The sequence below is a fragment of the Palaemon carinicauda genome, chromosome 4 (assembly GCF_036898095.1).
Source record: "Palaemon carinicauda isolate YSFRI2023 chromosome 4, ASM3689809v2, whole genome shotgun sequence".
Taxonomy (NCBI): Eukaryota; Metazoa; Arthropoda; class Malacostraca; order Decapoda; family Palaemonidae; genus Palaemon; species Palaemon carinicauda.
Window position 1 is genome coordinate 139,518,574 of NC_090728.1, and position 22,882 is coordinate 139,541,455.

Below are 22,882 nucleotides of genomic sequence, written 5' to 3' on the forward strand. Positions count from 1 at the left end.
TATTATTTTAATTACTGTTATTATTTTAATTATTATTTTGATTAATATTTTTATTTTAATTATCATTATTATTTTAATTATCATAATTTTCATTATTATTACTATTTTAATTATTATTGTTATTTTAATTATTATTTTAATTATTATTTATTTTTATCATTTTAATTATTATTATTTAAATTATTATTTTAATTAATATTATTTTGATTATTATTTAAATTGTTATCATTGTTTCATTTATTATAAATATTTTAATTATTATTATTATTTTAATTATTATGTTAATTATTAATTTCATATTTATCATTTTATTCATTTTAGATATTATTTTAATTATTCTTTTGATTATTACTATTGTAATTATTAATTTAATTACTATTATATTAATTATTATTTCAATTATTATCATTTGAATTATCATTTTAATTATTATTATATTAATTATTATTCTAATTATTATTATTTTTTAATTATTATCATTATTTGTATCATTATTATTTTGATTATTATTTTAATTACTATTATTATTTCAATTATTATTATTAGTTTAATTATTATCATTATTTTCATTTTTATTATTCTTTTATTTATTTTTATTATTTGGATTATTATTATTATTATTATTATTATTATTATTATTATTATTATTATTATTAGTATTATTATTATTATTATTATTATTATTATTATTATTATTATTATTATTATTATTATTATTATTATTATTATTATTATTATTATTATTATCCTTATTTTAATTATAATTTTAACAATTACTGTTTTAATTAATATTATTTTAAATTTTATTTCGATTATTTTTATTTTAATTATCATTTTAATTATTATTATTATCTTCATTATTATTTTTCTTAGTTATTTTAATTATTATTATTATTTTGATTATTATCTTAATTATTATCATTTTAATTATTTTAAAATTTTTTTATCTATTATTTCTATTATTATTTTAATAATTATTATTTTAATTATTGTTATTTCAATTATCATTTTAATCATTAATTTTTCAATGATTGATTGATTTATTTTTTTATTCATCATCACTTTAATTATTATTTCAATTATTATTATCATTTCTATTTTAATTATTATTATTATTATTATTATTATTATTATTATTATTATTATTATTATTATCATTATTATTTTAATTTTAATTATTATTATCAAAATAATTTTTATTTTAATTATTTTTTTTATTCATTATTTTAATATTAATTATTATTATTATTTCAATTATTATTAATATTTTGATTATTATTTTAATTATTATTTTCATTATTACTGTTCTAAATATTCTCATTATTACTATTTTAAATATTTTCAATTATTATCATTTCAATTATCATTTTAACTATTATTTTATTTATAATTATTGTAATTATTATTTTTATTATCATTTTAATTGTTACTATTTTAATTATTTTTTAACTACTATTTACATTATTATAATTTTATTTATTATTTTAATTATATTTTTTCAAATTATTATTTTAAGTATTATTATCTCAATTATTTCAATTATTATTATCATTTTAATGATTATTTTAATTAATATTATCTTCATTATTTCAATTCTTATTTTTTCAATTATTATTATTATTATTATTATTATTATTATTATTATTATTATTATTATTATTATTATAATTATTATTATTATTATTATTATTATTATTATTATTATTATTATTATTATTATTATTATTATTATCATTATTACTATTATTTTGACTATTATTATTATGATTATTATTATTATTATTATTATTATTATTATTATTATTATTATTATTATTATTATTATTATTATTATTATTATTATTATTATTAGTAATATTATTATTGTTATTATTTTTATTATTTTCATTATTATCATTATTTTAGTCATTGTTTTAATTGTTACTATTTTAATCATTATTTTATTTATTACTTTTTTATGAATATTTTAATTATTATTTTAATTATTACTTTAACTATTATTATTTCCATTATTATTGTAATTATTATTACTTTAATTATTATTTTAATTATTATTATTATTATTATTTTAATTATTTTAAATATTATTTCAGTTATTATTTTAATTATTATTTCTATTATTATTTTAAGTATTATTTAAATTTTTATATTTTTATTTTTTTGATTTTAAACATTATTCTGATCATTATTATTATTTCAATTATTATTGTTATTTCGATATTATTATTTTAATTATTATTATTATTTTAATTATAATTATCATTTCAATTATTATCATCATTTTAATAATTATTATTTTAATCATTATCATTTTAATTATTACTTTAATTATTATTTTAATAATTATTATTTAATCATTATTTTATTAATTATTATTTAATTATTATTTTGATTATTATTATTTTAATTAGTTTATTATTTTAATTATTATTTTAACTATCATTTTAATTGTTATTAATTTAATTATTAATTTAATCATTAGTATTATTTTTATTATTATTTTAGTTATCATTATTTTAATTATTATTTTGATTATTATTATTTTAATTATAATTTTACTTATTATTATTTTAATTATAATTCTTATTTTAATGATTTTATTTATCATATTAATTATCATTTTTATTATTAATATTTAATTATTAATATATTAGTTATTATTTTAATTATTATATTTGTATTACTATTTTCACTTTTATTTAAATTATTTTTATTATTTCAATTAATATTATTTTAATTATTATTATTTTAATTCTTGTTTTAATTCTAATCATTATTATTTTAATTATTATCCTAATTATTATTATTTTAATTATTATTATTTTAAATAATATTCTGATTATTATTTTAATTATTATTTTTATTATTAGTATTTTAATTGTTATTTTTATTATTAGTATTTTAAGTATTATTTTAATTATTATTTATTATTTTAATTATTTTATTTATTATTAGTATTTTAATTATTATTTTAATTATTTTTATTTTATTTTTTATTTTGATTATTATTAATTTAATCATTATCTTAATTATTATTATTTTAATCATTATAAATCTATTTATTATTATTTTAATTAATAATCAGATTATTATTATTTCAATTATTATTCTAATTATTTTTATCCTAATTATTTCAATTATTATTGATATTATTATTATTATTATTATTATTATTATTATTATTATTATTATTATTATTATTATTGTTATTATTATTTTAATTATCATTTTAATTTTTATTATTCTAATTATTATTATTTTAATTATTATCATTATTTTAATTATTATCACTATTTTAATTTTTATTAATATTTTTATTATTATTATTTTAATCATTGTTATAATTTTAATAATTATTATTATATAAATTTTTTAAATTATTATTATTATTATTATTATTATTATATTATTTATTATTATTTTGAAAATTATTATAATAATTATTATTTTATCTATTATTTTAATTATTTTTTTAAATCATTATTTTAATTATTATTATTTTCATTACTATTTTTATTATTATTCTCTTATTATTATTTCAATAATCATTATTTTAATTATTATTTTAACTATTATTTTAATTATTATTATTTTAATTATTATTTCAAATATTATTATCATTTTAATTATTATTATTACTTCAATAATCAGTATTATATTAATTACTATTAATATTTTTTTTATTATTATTTTGATTATTATAACTATTTTAATTATTGTTATTATTTTAAATTTTATCATTAATTTAATTATCATCATTTTTTTATTAATTGTTTTAATTATTATTAATTCATTTATAATTTTAATTGTTATTTAATTCTTATTTTATTATTATTATTTTAATTATGTTAATTATCATTTTAATGATTATTTTTTAAATTATCATTTCAATTACTATTATTTTGATTATCATTTTGATTATTATTATAATTGTTTATATTTTAATTATTATTATTATTTTAATTATTGTTATTTTAATAATTATCATTATTTTATTTATTATTAAAATTTTAATTATTATTATTTTAATTATTATCATTTGAATTATTTTTTCAATTATTATTATTTAGATTATGATTATTTTAATTATTCTTTTAATTATTATTTTAATTATTATTTTAATTATTATTTTAATTATGATTTTTTAAAAATTATAATTTTAATTATTTTTATTTTAATTCTTATTTTAATTATCATATTAATTATTATTTTAATTATTATTATTATTCTTATTACTATTATCATTTTAATTATAATTTTGATTTTTATTATTATTTCAATTATGATTATCATTTTAATTTATATTATACTTTTCATTATTATTACTATTTTGATTACTATGATTATTCTAATTATCATTATTATTATTCTAATTATCATTATTATTTTGATTATCATTTTAATTTTTTTTATTTATTATTTTAATCATTATTTTAATTAATATAATTTTAATTATTATTTTAGTTATTATTATTATTTTAATTATTATTTTTATTTTAATTCTTATTTTAATTATCATATTAATTATTATTTTAATTATTATTATTATTCTTATTACTATTATCATTTTAATTATAATTTTGATTATTATTATTATTTTAATTATGATTATCATTTTAATTTATATTATACTTTTCATTATTATTACTATTTTGATTACTATTATTATTCTAATTATCATTATTATTATTCTAATTATCATTATTATTTTGATCATCATTTTAATTTTTTTTATTTATTATTTTAATTATCATTTTAATTAATATAATTTTAATTATTATTTTATTTATTATTATTATTTTAATTATTATTTTAATTACTATCAATTTAATCATTATTTTAATTATTATTATTTGAATTATCATTTCACTTATAATTTTAATTGTTATTCTAATCATTATTATTTTTATTATCATTATTCTAATCATTATTACTTTATTTATTATTTTAATTGTTTTTATTTTGATAATTATTATTTTAATTATTATTTTGAATATTATTATTCTAACTATTATCCTAATTATTATTTTAATTATTATTATTTGAATTATAATTTTAATTATCATTATTATTATTATCATTATTATTATTATTATTATTAATATTATTATTATTATTATTATTATTATTATTATTATTTTAATCATTTTTATTATTATTTTAATTACTATTATTATCTTTATAAGCAGTATTATTTTGATTATTATTTTAATTATTATTAATTCAATTATATTCTCAATTATTACTTTCATTATCATTTATATATTATTTTAAATATCATTTTAATTATTATTTTAATTATTATTATTTTTATATTTTTTTGATTATTATTTAACTATTATTATTTTAATTATCATTTTAATTATTATTTTTTTCAATTATTATTATTATTTCAATTATTATTATTCTAATTACTAATATTATTTCAATAATGATTTTAATTATTATCATTTTAATTTATAATTTAATTAATATTATTTTAATTATTATTTTAATCATTATTATTTTAATTATATTTTAATTATCATTTTAATTATTTTTATTTTAATTATTAATTTTAATTATTAATTTTATTATTATTTCAATTATTCTATTTACTATTATTATTTTATTTATTAATTTATTAATTATTATTATTGCAAATATTATTTTAATTATTATTTTGATATTAATTATTATTATGTTTTTAGTTACTATTATTTTAAATATTATTATTATTTCATTTATTATTTTAATAATTTAAACATTATTATTTTTACTATTATTTTAATCATTATTATTCTAGTTATTATCATCTTAATTATTATTTTGATTATTATTCTTATTGTTATTATTTTAATAATTATTACTTTAATTATTATATCAACTATCATTTTAATTATTATTATTTCATATATAATTATCATTTTAATTATCATTATTATTTCAATAATTAGTATTATATTAATTACTATTAATATTTTTATTATTACTATTTCAAATATAACTTTCAATTATTATTATTTTAATCATAACTATTTCAATTATTATTATTATTTTAATTAATATCATTATTTTAATTATCATTATTACTTCTATTATTACTATTTTATTTATTATTTTATTTATTATTAATTCAATTATTATTTTAATTATTATCTAATTCTTATTTTAATTATCATTATTTTAATTATTATGTTAATTATGATTTTAATCATTATTATTTTAATTATCATTTAAATTATTACTATTTTGATTATTATTTTAATCATTATTTTAATTGTTTATATTTGAATTATTATTATTATTCTAATTATTGTTATTATAATAATTATTATTCTTTTATTTATTATCAATATTTTAATTATCATTATTTTAATTAATATTATTTTAATTAATATTTTTTTTATTATTTCAATTACTATTATTTTAGTATGATTATTTCAACTATTATTTCAATTATTATTTCAATTATGATTTTTTAAATTATCATTTCAATTATTAATATTTTAATTTGTATTTTATTTTTTATATTAATTATTACTTTAATTATCATTATTTTAATTATTATAATAATTATTATTTTAATTAATATTTCAATTACTGTTATTATTTTAATTATTATTTTGATTATTATTTTTATTTTAATTATCATTATCATTTTAATTTTCATAATTTTCATTATGATTACTATTTTAATTATTATCATTATATGAATTATTATTTTAATTATTTTTTAAGTTATCATTTTAATTACCCTTATTTTAATTATTATTTTAATCAATAATTTTTTAAATATTATTCAAATTATTATCATTTTTTTTTAATTATTATCAATATTTTGATTATTATTATTATTTTAATTATTATTATGTCAATTATTATTTTCATATTTATCATTTTATTTATTATTTTAAATATTATTTTAATTATTATTTTGATTATTATTTTTGTAATTATCAATTTAATTACTATCATTTCAATTATTATTTCAATTATTATTATTTGAATTATCATTTTAATTATTATTATTTCAATTATTATTCTAATTATTATTATTTTTCAATTATTATCATTATTTTAATTATTATTTTGATAATTATTTTTCAAATTATTATTTTAATTATTATTATTCTGATTATTATTTCAATTATTATTTTAATTATTATTTTTTGAAGTATTATTTTAATTATTATTATTATTATTATTATTATTATTATTATTATTATTATTATTATTATTATTATTATTATTATTATCATTATTTTCATTACTATTATTATTTTATTATTAATATTATTTTAATTATTATTATTTTAATTATTATTATTTTAATAATTTTTCTTAGTTCAATTATATTTTAATTATCATTATTATTTTAATTATTATTTTCATTATTATTTTAAATATTATTTTAATTATTATTTTAATTATTATTATTTTTGGTATTATTTTTATTATTATTTTAACTATTATTATTTTATTATTATTTGAATTTTTATTATTTTAATTATTTTAATTATTATTATTATTTTAATCATAATCATTTTAGTTATTGTTATTCTAATTATTATTTTAATTATTATTATTATTTCAATAATTATTTTAATTATCATAATTTTAATTATTAATTTAATTATAATCATTTTAATTGTTATTTTAATTATCATTATTTTAATTATCATTTTAATTATTATTTTATTTATTTTTATTTTAATTATTATTTTTACTATTATTTTGATTATTTTAGTTGCTATTATTATTTTAATTATTATTATCGTTTTAATTATTATGATTTCAATTCTTTTTTCAATTATCATTATGATATTAATTATTATTATTATTTTAATTATTATGATTATTTTAATTACATTATTTTAATTATTATTTCAATTATTGTTATTCTAATTATTAGGATTTTAATTATTATTTCAATTATTATTATTTTAATTATTATAATTTCAATTATTATTTCGATTATTATTTTAATTATGTTAATTTTTATTGTTTATTATTATTATATTTATTATTATTTTATTTATTTTAATTATTATTATTATTCTAATTATTATTTTGATAATTATCATTTTTATTATTATTTTAATTATTATCATTTTAATTATAAATTAAATTATTATTATTTTGATTATTTTTTTAATTCTTATTATTTTAATTATTTTGATTATTATTATTTTATCAATTATTTTAATGAATATAATTTTAATTATTATTTTCATTATTATCATTATTTTGATTATTATTATTTTGATTACTATTTTAATTATTATATTGATTATTATTTCAATTTTCATTTTTATCATTATTTTAATTATTATCCTAATTATTTTCTTTTCAATTATTATTTTAATCATGATTATTTTAATTATTAGTTTAATTATTATTTTAATTATTTGTTTAATTATTATTTTAATCTTGATTTTTTTATTATTATTTTAATTATTATCATTTTAATTTTTTTAAATTATCATATTAATCATTATTTTAATTATTATTATTTTGATTTTTTTAAATTATTATTATTATTTTAATTACTATTATCATTTTAATTATTCTTTTGATTTTTATATTTTCATTATCATTATCATTTTAATTATTATTATAAAATTCATTATTATTACTATTTTAATTACTATTATTATTTTAATCATTATTATTATTTTAATTATTATTTTTATTATTATTTTTATTTAATATTTTAATTATTATTATTTTATTATCATTTTAATTAATATTTTATTGATTATTTTAGTTATTATTATTATTTTAATTATTATTATAATTTTAATTATCATCATTATTCTAATTATTATTATGTTAATCATTATTTTCATATTTATCATATCAATTATTATTTTGAATATTATTTTAATTAATATTTTAATTATTATTTTTTTAATTATTATTATTTAAATTATTACTTTGATTAGTATCATTTTAATTATTTTAATTATTATTATTTGAATTATCATTTTAATTATTATTATTTTAATTTTTCTAATCATTATTATTTTAATTATTCTAATCATTATTATTTTTTAATTATTATCATTATTTTAATCATTATCATTTTAATTATTATTTTAATAGTTATTATTTTGATAATTATTATTTTAATTATTATTTTAATTCTTATTACTCTAATTTTTATCTTAATCATTATTTTAATTATTATTATTATTATTATTATTATTATTATTATTATTATTATTATTATTATTATTATTATTATTGTTTTAATTACTATTATCATTTTTATTATCAATATTATTTTAATTGTTATTATTTTAATTATTATTATTATTTAAATTTTATTCTAATTATTATTAGTATCTTATTTATTATTTTCATTATTATCTAAATATTATTTTAAATATTATTTTGATTATTACTTCAATTATTGTAATTTTTGGTATTATTTTTATTATTATTTACCTATTATTATTTTAATTATTATTTTGATTATTATTATTTTAATTATTATTTTAATTTTTATTATTTTAATTATTTTAATAATTATTATTATTTTAATCATTATCATTTTAATCATTATCATTTTAATTATTATTATTATTATTATTATTATTATTATTATTATTATTATTATTATTATTATTATTATTTTTATTATTATCATTATTATTATTATTATTATTATTATTATTATTCTAATTATTCTAATTATTATTATTATTATTATTATTATTATTATTAATAATATTATTATTTTAATTACTATTATTATCTTTATAACCAATATTATTTTAATGATTATTTTAATTATTATCATTTCAATTATATTTTAATTATTATTTTCATTATCATTTATATATTATTTTAAATATTATTTTAGTTATTATTTTAATTATTATTTTTTTATATTATTTTGATTTTTTTTAACTATTATTATTTTAATTATCATTTTAATTATTATTATTTTAATTATTATTATTTCAATTATTATTATTCTAATTACTAATATTATTTCAATAATTATTTTAATTATTATCATTTTAATTTTTAATTCAATTATTATCATTTTAATTATTATTTTAATCATTATTATTTCAATTATTATTTTAATCATTATTTTAATTATTTTCATTTTAATTATTGTTTTTATTATTATTTCAATTATTCTATTTACTATTATTATTTTAATTATTAATTTTTTAATTATTATTATTTCAATTATTATTTTAATTATTATTTTGATAGTAATTATTATTATGTTTTTATTTATTATTATTTTAAATATTATTATTATTTTAGTTATCAATTTAATTATTAATCTTTTAATTATTATTCCATTTATTATCTTAATAATTTTAATTATTATTATTTTAACTTATTTTAATTATTATTCTAATTATTATTATCTTAATTATTATTTTGATTATTATTCTTATTGTTATTATCTTATTAATTATTACTTTAATTATTATATTAACTTATTTTAATTATTATTAAATCAATTATTATTTCAAATATAATTATCATTTTAATCATCATTATTATTTCAATAATTAGTATTATATTAATTACTATTAATATTTTTATTATTACTATTTTATATATAACTTTCAATTATTATTATTTTAATCATAACTATTTCAATTATTATTATTATTTTAATTATTATCATTATTTTAATTATCATTATTACTTCTATTATTATTATTTTATTTATTTTATTTATTATTAATTCAATTATTATTTTAATTGTAATCTAATTCTTATATTAATTATCATTATTTCAATTATTATGTTAATTATGATTTAAATAATTATTATTTTAATTATCATTTAAATTATTATTATTTTGATTATTATTTTAATCATTATTTTAATTGTTTATATTTGAATTATTATTATTATTTTAATTATTGTTAATTCAATTATTATTCTTATTATTTTATTTATTATCAATATTTTAATTATCATTATTTAAATTAATATTACTTTAATTATTATTTTATTTATTATTTTAATTACTACTATTTTAATTATGATTATTTTAATTATTATTTTAATTATTGTTTTAATTATGATTTTTTAAATTATAATTTCAATTATTATTATTTTAATTTGTATTTTAATTTTTATATTAATTATTACTTTAATTATTATTATTTTAATGATTCTAATTATTATTATTTTAATTCTTATTTTAATTACTGTTATTATTTTAATTATTATTTTGATTATTATTTTTATTTTAATTATCATTATTATTTTAATTATTATAATTTTCATTATTATTAATATTTCAATTATTATTATCTTAATTATTATTTTAATTATTATTTAATTTATCATTTTAATTATTATTATTTTAATTATTTTTCATTAATATTATTTCAATTATTATTTAAATTATTATCATTATTTTAATTATTATCAATATTTTAATTATTATTATTATTTTAAATATTATTATGTCAATTATTAATTTCATATTTATCATCTTATTTATTCTAAATATTATTTCAATTATTATTTTTATTATCATTATTGTAATTATTAATTTAATTATTATCATTTTAATTATTATTTCAATTATTATTATTTGAATTATCATTTTATTTATTATTATTTTAATTATTATTCTAATTATTATTATTTTTTAATTACTATCATTATTTTAATCATTATCATTTTGATTATTCTTTTAATTATTATTTTGATAATTATTTTCTAAATTATTATTTTAATTATTATTATTCTAATTAGTATTTTAATTATTATTTCAATTACTATTATTTTAATTATTATTTTTTGAAGTATTATTTTAATCATCATTATTATTATTATTGTTATTATTATTATTATTATTATTATTATCATCATCATCATCATTATTATTATTATTATTATTATTATTATTATTATTATTATTATTATTATTATTATTATTATTATTATTATTATTATTATTATTATTATTATTATTATTATTATTATTTCAATTATTTTCATTATTTTAATTATTATAATTATTTTAATTACTATTATTATTTTATTATTAATATTATTCTAATTATTATTATTTTAATTATTGTTATTTTAATTATTAGTATTTTAATAATTCTTCGTATTTCAATTATATTTTAATTATCATTATTATTTCAATTATTATTTTCATTATTATTTTAAATATTATTTTAATTATTATTTTAATTATTATTTGGGTTATTATTATTTTAATTATTATTTAAATTTTTATTATTTTTATTATTTTAATTATTATTATTATTTTAATTATTTTAATTATTATTATTATTTTAATCATAATCATTTTAATTATTATTATTTTAATTATTATTTTAATTATTTGTTAATTATTATTATTATTTCAATAATTGTTTTAATTATCATAATTTTAATTATCAATTTAATTATAATAATTTTAATTGTTATTTTAATTATTATTTTAATTATCATTTTATTTATTATTTTAATTATTTTTATTTTAATTATTACTTTACTATTATTTTGATTATTCTATTTGCTGTTATTATTTTAATTATTTTTATCATTTTAATTATCATGATTTTCATTATTTTTTCATTTATTATTATGATATTAATTATTATTATTATTATCTTAACTATTATGATTATTTTAATTACATTATTTTAATTATTATTTCAATTATTATTATTCTAATTATTATGATTTTGATTATTATTTCAATTTTTATCATTTTAATAATTATAATTTCAATTGTTATTTCAATGATTATTTTAATTATATTAATTTTTTATTGTGGATTATTATTTTAATTATTTTAATTATTATTATTGTTTTATCAATATTACTATAATTATTATTATTATTATTATTCTAATTATTATTAATATTTCAATTATTATTGTTTTTTTAATTATTATTAATATTTTAATTATTATTTTGATAATTATCATTTATATTATTTTAATTATTATTATTTTGATTATGAATTAAATTATTATCATTTTGATTATTATTTTTATTTTTATTCTTATTCTTATTATTTTAATTATTATTATTATTATTATTTTATCAATTCTTTTAATCAATATCATTTTTATTAATTTTTATATTAATCATTATTTTAATTATTATTATTTTGATTATTTTAATTATTATGATTTTAATTATTATTATTATTTTAATTACTATTTTTATTTTAATTATTATTTTGATTTTTATAGTTTAATTATTATTATACTTTGAATTATTATTATAAGTGTCATTATTATTACTATTTTAATTACTTCTATTATTCTAATCATTATTATTATTTTAATTATTATTTTTGTTATTATTTTACTTATTATTTTAATTATTATTATTTTAATTATCATTTTAATTAATATTTTAGTTATTATTATTATTTTAATTATTATTATCATTTTGATTATTAGCGTTATTCTAATTATTATTATTCGAATCATTATTTTCATATTTATCATTTCAATTATTATTTTTAATATTATATTAATTGTTATTTTAATTATTATTTTTTTATCATTATTATTTAAATTATTTCTTTGATTACTATCATTTTAATTATCTTAATTATTATTATTTGAATTATCATTTCAATTATTATTATTTTAATTATTCTAATCATTATTATTTTAATTATTCTAATCATTATTATTTTAATTATTCTAATCATTATTATTTTAATTATTCTAATCATTATCATTTTTTAATTATTATCATTATTTTAATCATCATTATTTTAATTATTATTTTAATAGTTATTATTTTGATAATTATTATTTTAATTATTATTTTAATTCTGATTATTCTAATTGTTATCTTAGTTATTATTTTAATTATTATTATTTGAATTATTATTTGAATTATTATTGTTATTATTATTATTATTATTATTATTATTATTATTATTATTATTATTATTATTATTATTATTATTATTATTATTATTATTATTATTATTATTATTATTGTTTTAATTACTATTATCATTTTTATTATCAATATTATTTTTATTGTTATTATTTCAATTATTATTATTATTTCAATTTGGTTTTCATTGTTATTATTATTATCTTAATTATTATTTTCATTATTATTTATATATTATTTTGAATACTATTATAATTATTACTTTAATTATTATTATTTTTGGTATTATTTTGATTATTATTTACCTATTATTATTTTAATTATTATTTTGATTATTATTATTATTTTAATCATTATCATTTTAATCATTATCATTTTAATTATTATTATTTTAATTATTATTATTATTTCAAGTATTATTATTCTGATTATTATTTTTATTATTATTTCAATAGTATTTTAATTATCATCATTTTCATTAATATTTTAGTTATCATTTTAATTATTTTAATTATTATTATTTCAATAATCATTTTAATTATTTTAATTATTTTTATTTTAATCAATATTTTTATTATTATTTTGATTATTCTATTTACTATTACTATTTTAATTATTATTATCATTTTAATTATTATTATTTCAATTATTATCTTAATTACTATTCTAATTAATATAATTTTAATTATTATTTTAGTTATTATTATTATTTTAATTATTACTTTAATTACTATCAATTTAATTATCATTTTAATTATTATTATTTGAGTTGTCATTTTAATTATTATTATTTTAATTATTATTCTAATCATTATTATTTCTTATTATTGTCATTATTTTAATTCGTATTACTTTAATTATTATTTTATTATTATTATTCTAATTATTATCCTAAATTATTATTTTAATTATTATTATCTGAATTATTACTATTACTATTATTATTATTATTATTATTTTTATTATTATTATTATTATTATTATTTTGATTAATATCATTATTATTATTAAAATTATTATTTTAATTATTATTATTTTTATTCTAATTACTACTATTATTTTTATAATCAATATTATTCTAATTATTATTTTAATTATTTATTATTTCAATTATATTCTAATAATTATTATCAGTTTATTTATTATTTTCATTATCATTTATACATTATTTTAAATATTATTTTAATTATTATTTTAATTATTATTATTTTTGGTATTATTTTGATTATTATTTAACTATTATTATTTTAATTATCATTTTAATTATTATAATTTTAATTATTATTATTATTTCAATTATTATTTTAATTACTAATATTATTTCAATAATTATTTTAATTATTATCTTTTTCCTTTTTAATTTAATTATTATCCTTTTAATTATTATTTTAATCATTATTATTTTAATTATAATTTTTAATTATTATTTCTATTATTATATCCATTATTTTATTTACTATTATTATTTTAATTATTTAATTTAATTATCAATCTTTTAATTAATGTTGTAATTATTATTCTAATTATTCAAATTATTATTATTTTAACTATTATTTTAATCATTATTATTCTAATGATTATTATTTTAATTATTATTTTGATTATTATTCTTATTATTATTATTTTAATAATTATTATTTTGATTATTATTCTTATTATTATTATATAATAATTATTATTTTGATTATTTTATTAACTTTTATTTTAATAATTATTATTTCAATTATTATTTAAATGAAATTATCATTTTAATTATTATTATTATTTCAATAATTAGTGTTATATTAATTACTATTAATATTATTATTATTATTATTTTAATTATTATAACTATTTATATCATTATGATTTTTATTATTATCATTATCTTAATTATCATTATTACTTCTATTATTATTATTTTATTTATTGTTTTAATTATTATTAATTCAATTTTTATTTTAATTGTTATTTAACTCCTATTCTAATTATTATTATTTTAATAATCATGGTAATTATTAGTTTAATTATTATTATTTTAATTATCATTTCAATTATTATTATTTGGATTATCATTTTACTTATTATTTTAGTTATTATTTTGATTATTATTTTAAATATTTTAATTATTATTATTTTAACTATTATTTTAATCATTATTATTCTTATTCTTATTATTTTAATTATTATTTTGATTTTTATTCTTCTTATCATTTTAATATTTATTATTTTAATTATTATATTAACTATTATTTTAATTATCATTTTGATTATTATTTCAAATATAATTATCATTTTAATTATTTTTATTATTTCACTTATTAATATTATTTAATTACTATTAATACTTTTTTTTTATTTTAATTATTATAACTATTTAAATTATCATTATTATTTTAATTATCACTATTTTAATTATCATTATTTTTTCTATTATTATTATTTCCTTTATTATTTTAATTATTATCAATTCAATTTTTATTTTAATTGTTACTTAATTCTTATTTTGATTATTATGTTAATCATTATTTTAATTATTATTACTTTAATTATCATTTCAATTATTATTATTTTGATTTTTATTTTAATTATTAATCTTTTAATTATGTTTTTAATAATTATTTTAATTATTATTTCAATTATTATTATTTTAACTATTAGTTTAATCATTAATTTTCTTATTATTATTATTTCAATTATTATTTTGATTATTCTTCTTATTATTATTATTTTAATAATTATTATTTTAATTATCATTATTTTATTATTTATTTCAAATATGATTATTATTTTAATTATTATTATTATTTCAATAATTAGTATTATATTAATTACTATTAATATCTTTATTATTATTCTAATTATTATAACTATTTCAATTATTATTATTATTTCAATTATCATTATTTTAATTATCTTTATTACTTCTATTATTATTATTTCATTTATTATTTTATTTATCATTTATTCAATTATAATTTTGATTGTTTTTTAATTCTTATTTTAATTATCATTATTCTAATTACTGTGTTAATTATGATTTTAATTATTATTATTTTAATTATCATTTCAATTATCATTATTTTGATTATTTTAATTATTATTTTAACTACTATTATTTTAATTACTTTTATTTTAATTACTATTATTTTAATTTCTATTATTTTAATTATGATTATTTCAATTATTTTATTTATTATTTTAACTATGATTTATTAAATTATTATTATTTTTAATTTCCATTTTAATTATTATTATTTTAATTATTCTAATTATTATTATTTTATTTATTTGTATTATTTAAATTACTCTTTAGTTTAATTATTATTTCAATTATTATTATTATTTCAATTATCATTATTATTTAAATTATTATTATAATTTTCCTTATTATTACTATTTTAATTATTATTATTATTTCAGTTATTATTATTATTTCGATTATTATTTTACTTTATTTTATTTATTATTTTAATTATTACTATTTTAAATATTATTTTAATTAATATTATTTCAATTATTATTTTAATTATCATTATTTCAATTATTATTATTATTTCAATTAATATTATTTCAATTATTATTTTAATTATTATTATTATTTTAATTATCATTATTTCAATTATTATTATTATTTTAATTATCACTATTTTAATTATTATTATTATTATTATGTAAATTATTATTTTCATATTTATCATTCTATTTATTATTTTAGATATCATTTTAATTATTATTTTGATTATTATTATTGTAATTATTTTTGTAATTACTATGATTTTAATTATTATTTTAATCATCATTTCAATTATTATTATTTTAATTATTATTCTAATTATTATTATTTTTTAATTATTACCATTATCTTAATGATTATTATTTTAATTATTATCATTATCCTAATGATTATTATTTTAATTATTATTTTAATGATTATTATTTGATAATTATTACTTGAATAATTATTTGAATTATTATTTTAATTATTATTATTCTAATTATTATTTTAATCATTATTTCAATTATTATTATTTGAAGTATTATTATTATTATTATTATTATTATTATTATTATTATTATTATTATTATTATTATTATTATTATTATTATTATTATTATTATTTTAATTATCATTATTGTTTTAATTACTATTATTTTTTATTATTAATATTATTTTAATTATTATTTTTTTAATCATTACTATTATTTCAATTATATTTTAATTGTTATTATTACTTTAATTATTATTTTCATTATTACTTAAATATTATTTTGAATATTATTTTAATTTTTTATTTTAATTATTATTATTTTTTGTATTATATTGATTATTATTTTAACTATTATTATTTTAATTATTATTTGGATTATTATTATTTTAATTATTATTTTAATTTTTATTATATTAATTATTTTTATTATTATTATTCTAATCATCATCACTTTGATTATTATTATTTTGATAATTATTATTATTATTTTGATTATCATTATTTTAGTTATTATTATTTCAATGATTATTTTTATTATTATCATTTTAATTAATAATTTAATTATCATCATTTTAATTGTTATTTTAATTATTATTATTTCAATTATCATTTTGATTATTATTTTAATTTTTTTTCATTTTAATTATTATTTTTAATATTATTTTGATTATTTTGTATACTATTTTTATCTTAATTATTATATTTTCGATTATTATTTCAATTATTATTTCATTATTAATAATTTAATTATTATTATTTTGATTATTATGATTATTTCATTACATTATTTTAATTACATTATTTTAATTATTATTTCAATTATTATTATTTTAATTATTATGATTTTAATTATTATTCCAATTATTATTATTTTAATTATTATAATTCCAATTATTATTTCAATTAATATTATTTTGATCATTATATTAATTTCTATTATGTTAATTATTATTTTAATTATTATATTAATTATCATTTTAATTATTATTATTGTTTTATCAATATTACTATAATTATTATTATTATTTTAATCAATATTATTTTATCAATTATTTTAATCAATATCATTTCAATTTTTGTTTTCATTATTATCATTATTTAAATTATTTTTTTTATGATTATTATTTAAATTTTTCATTTTAATTATTATTTTAATTATTATATTAATTATTTTTATTTTAATTATTATTTTAATTATTTCTATTTTAATTATTATTTTAATTATTATTATTTTAATAATTATTTTAATATTATTTTAATTATTATTTTAATTATTATTACTTTATTTAATCTAATTATCATAATTTTATCTATTATTTTAATTTATCATTTTAATTATTTTTTTTAATTATTATCATTATTTTATTCATTATTATTATTTCAATTATTATAATTTTTTATTATTATTTTAATTATTATTATTTTAATTGTCATTTTAATTATTATTTTAATTATCATTATATTAATTATTATTTTAATTATTATTATTGTTTTATCAATATTACTCTAATTATTATTATTTGAATTATTTTTATTCTAATTATTATTATTCTAATTATTATTTTAATTATTATTATTTTGTCAATTATTTTAATCAATATCATTTCAATTTTTATTTTCATTATTATCATTATTTAAATTATTATTATTTTAATTATTATTTTGATTATTATTTTGATTATTATTTCAATTTTTTATTTCAATTATTATTTTAATTATTATCTTAATTATTTTTAATTTAATTATCATTTTAATTATTTTCTTTTAATTATTATTTTAATTATTACTATTTTAATTATTATTTCAACTTTCTATTATTTTAATTATTATTCTAATTATTATTACTTTATTTATTCTAATTATTATAATTTTATCTATTATTTTAATTATTATCATTCTAATTATTATTTTAGTTATTATCATTTCAATTATTATTTTAATTATTATCATTTTAATTATTATTTCAAATATTATTATTTTTATTATTATTTTAATTATTATTATTTTAATTGTCATTTTAATTATTATTTTAATTATTATTTTGATTATTATTATTGTAATTTTTATGTTAATTATTATCATTTCTATTATCATTTTAATTATTATTATTCTAATTATCATTATCATTATTATTATCATTATTATTATTATTATTATTATTATTACTATTATTATTATTATTTTTATTATTATTATTATTATTATTATTATTATTATTATTTTAATTATCTTTATTTTCATTATTATTTTAATTATTATTATTATTTTAATTTTTATTATTATTTTATTTTATATTATTATTTTAATCATTCTAATTATCATTATTTTAACTATTATTATTTTAATTATTATTTTGATTATTATCATTTTAATTATAATTTTAATTTTTATTATATTAATTATTTTTATTATTATTATTCTAATCATCATCACTTTGATTATTATTATTTTGATAATTATTATTATTTTGATTATCATTATTTTAGTTATTATTATTTCATTGATTATTTTTATTATTATCATTTTAATTAATAATTTAATTATTATCATTTTAATTGTTATTTTAATTATTATTATTTTAATTATCATTTTGATTATTATTTTAATTTTTATTATATTAATTATTTTTATTATTATTATTCTAATCATCATCACTTTGATTATTATTATTTTGATCATTATATTAATTTCTATTATGTTAATTATCATTTTAATTATTATTATATTAATTATCATTTTAATTATTATTATTGTTTTATCAATATTACTATAATTATTATTATTATTTTAATTAATATTATTTTATCAATTATTGTAATCAATATCATTTCAATTTTTGTTTTCATTATTATCATTATTTAAATTATTATCGTTTTAATTATTATTTTAATTATTATTTTGATTATTATTTAAATTTTTCATTTTAATTATTATTTTAATTATATTAATTATTTTTATTTTAATTATTATTTTAATTATTTTTATTTTAATTATTATTTTAATTATTATTATTTTAATAATTATTTTAATATTATTTTAATTATTATTTTAATTATTATTACTTTATTTATTCTAATTATCATAATTTTATCTATTATTTTAATTTATCATTTTAAATATTTTTTAAATTATTATCATTATTTTATATATTATTATTATTTCAATTATCATTATTTCAATTATTATTATTTTGATTATTATTTTGATTATTATTATTTTAATTGTCATTTTAATTATTATTTTAATTATCATTATATTAATTATTATTTTAATTATTATTATTGTTTTATCAATATTACTCTAATTATTATTATTTGAATTATTATTATTCTAATTATTATTATTCTAATGATTATTTTAATTAATATTATTTTATCAATTATTTTAATCAATATCATTTCAATTTTTATTTTCATTATTATCATTATTTAAATTATTATTATTTTAATTATTATTTTGATTATTATTTTGATTATTATTTCAATTTTTTATTTCAATTATTATTTTAATTATTATCTTAATTATTTTTATTTTAATTATCATTTCAATTATTTTATTTTAATTATTATTTTAATTATTACTATTTTAATCATTATTTTAACTATTATTATTTTAATTATTATAATTATTATTACTTTATTTATTCTAATTATTCTAATTTTATCTATTATTTTAATTATTATCATTTTAATTATTACTTTAGTTATTATCATTTCAATTATTATTTCAATTATTATCATTTTAATTATTATTTCAATTATTATTATTTTTATTATTTTTTTAATTATTTATATTTCAATTGCCATTTTAATTATTATTTTAATTATTATTTTGATTATTATTATTGTAATTTTTATGTTAATTATTATCATTTCTATTATTATTTCAATTATTATTATTCTAATCATTATTATTATTATTATTATTATTATTATTATTATTGTTATTATTATTATTACTATTATTATTATTATTATTATTATTATTATTATTATTATTATTATTATTATTATTTTAATTATCTTTATTTTCATTATTATTTTAATTATTATTATTATTTTAATTTTATTATTATTATTTAATTTTATATTATTATTTTAATCATTCTAATTATTATTATTTTAATTATCATTTTTATTATTATTCTAATTATTATTTCAATTATTACATTAATTATAATTGTGATTATTATTTTTCTAATTAGTATATTAATCAATATTTTAATTGTTATTTTAATATTATTTTAATTAGTTTAATTATAATTATTTTGATTATTATTATTATTTTATTTATTATTATATTAATTATTATCATTATTTTAATTATTATTTTATCTATTTTTTTATTTTTCATTATTCTAATTATTATTTTAATAATTATCCTAATTTTTATTTTACTTTTCATTCTTATAATTATTAGTTAAATCATTATTATTTCTATTATTATTTTAATCATTATTTTATTTTTTATTATTTTAATTAGTATTTTAGTTATTATTATTTAAATTATTATTAATTCTTTTATTTATTATTATTTTAATTGTTATATTTATATTAATTATTATTATTTTTTTAATTATTACTATTATTTCAATTAATACTGTTATTTTAATTGTTATTATTTTAATTATTTTAATCATTATTATTTAAATAATTTCTGCTAGTTTACTTATTATTATTGTTTTAATTATTATTATTATTATTTTAATTATTATTATCTTAATTATTATTATTAATTAAATTATAGTCATTATTTTGATTATTATTGTCATTTTAATTTTTATTATTATTTTAAATATTATTATTTTTAATATTATTTTAATTATTATTATTTTAATTATTATTGTAATTATTATTTCAATTATTAATATATTAATTTTTATTTTAATTATCATTATTTTAATTATATTAATTGTTATTATTTCAATTATTTAAATTATTATTATTTCAATTATTTTAGTTATCATTATTATTGAAATTATTATATTTATTATTATAATAATTATTATTATTTTAATCATCATTTTAATTATCATCTTAATTATTATTTTG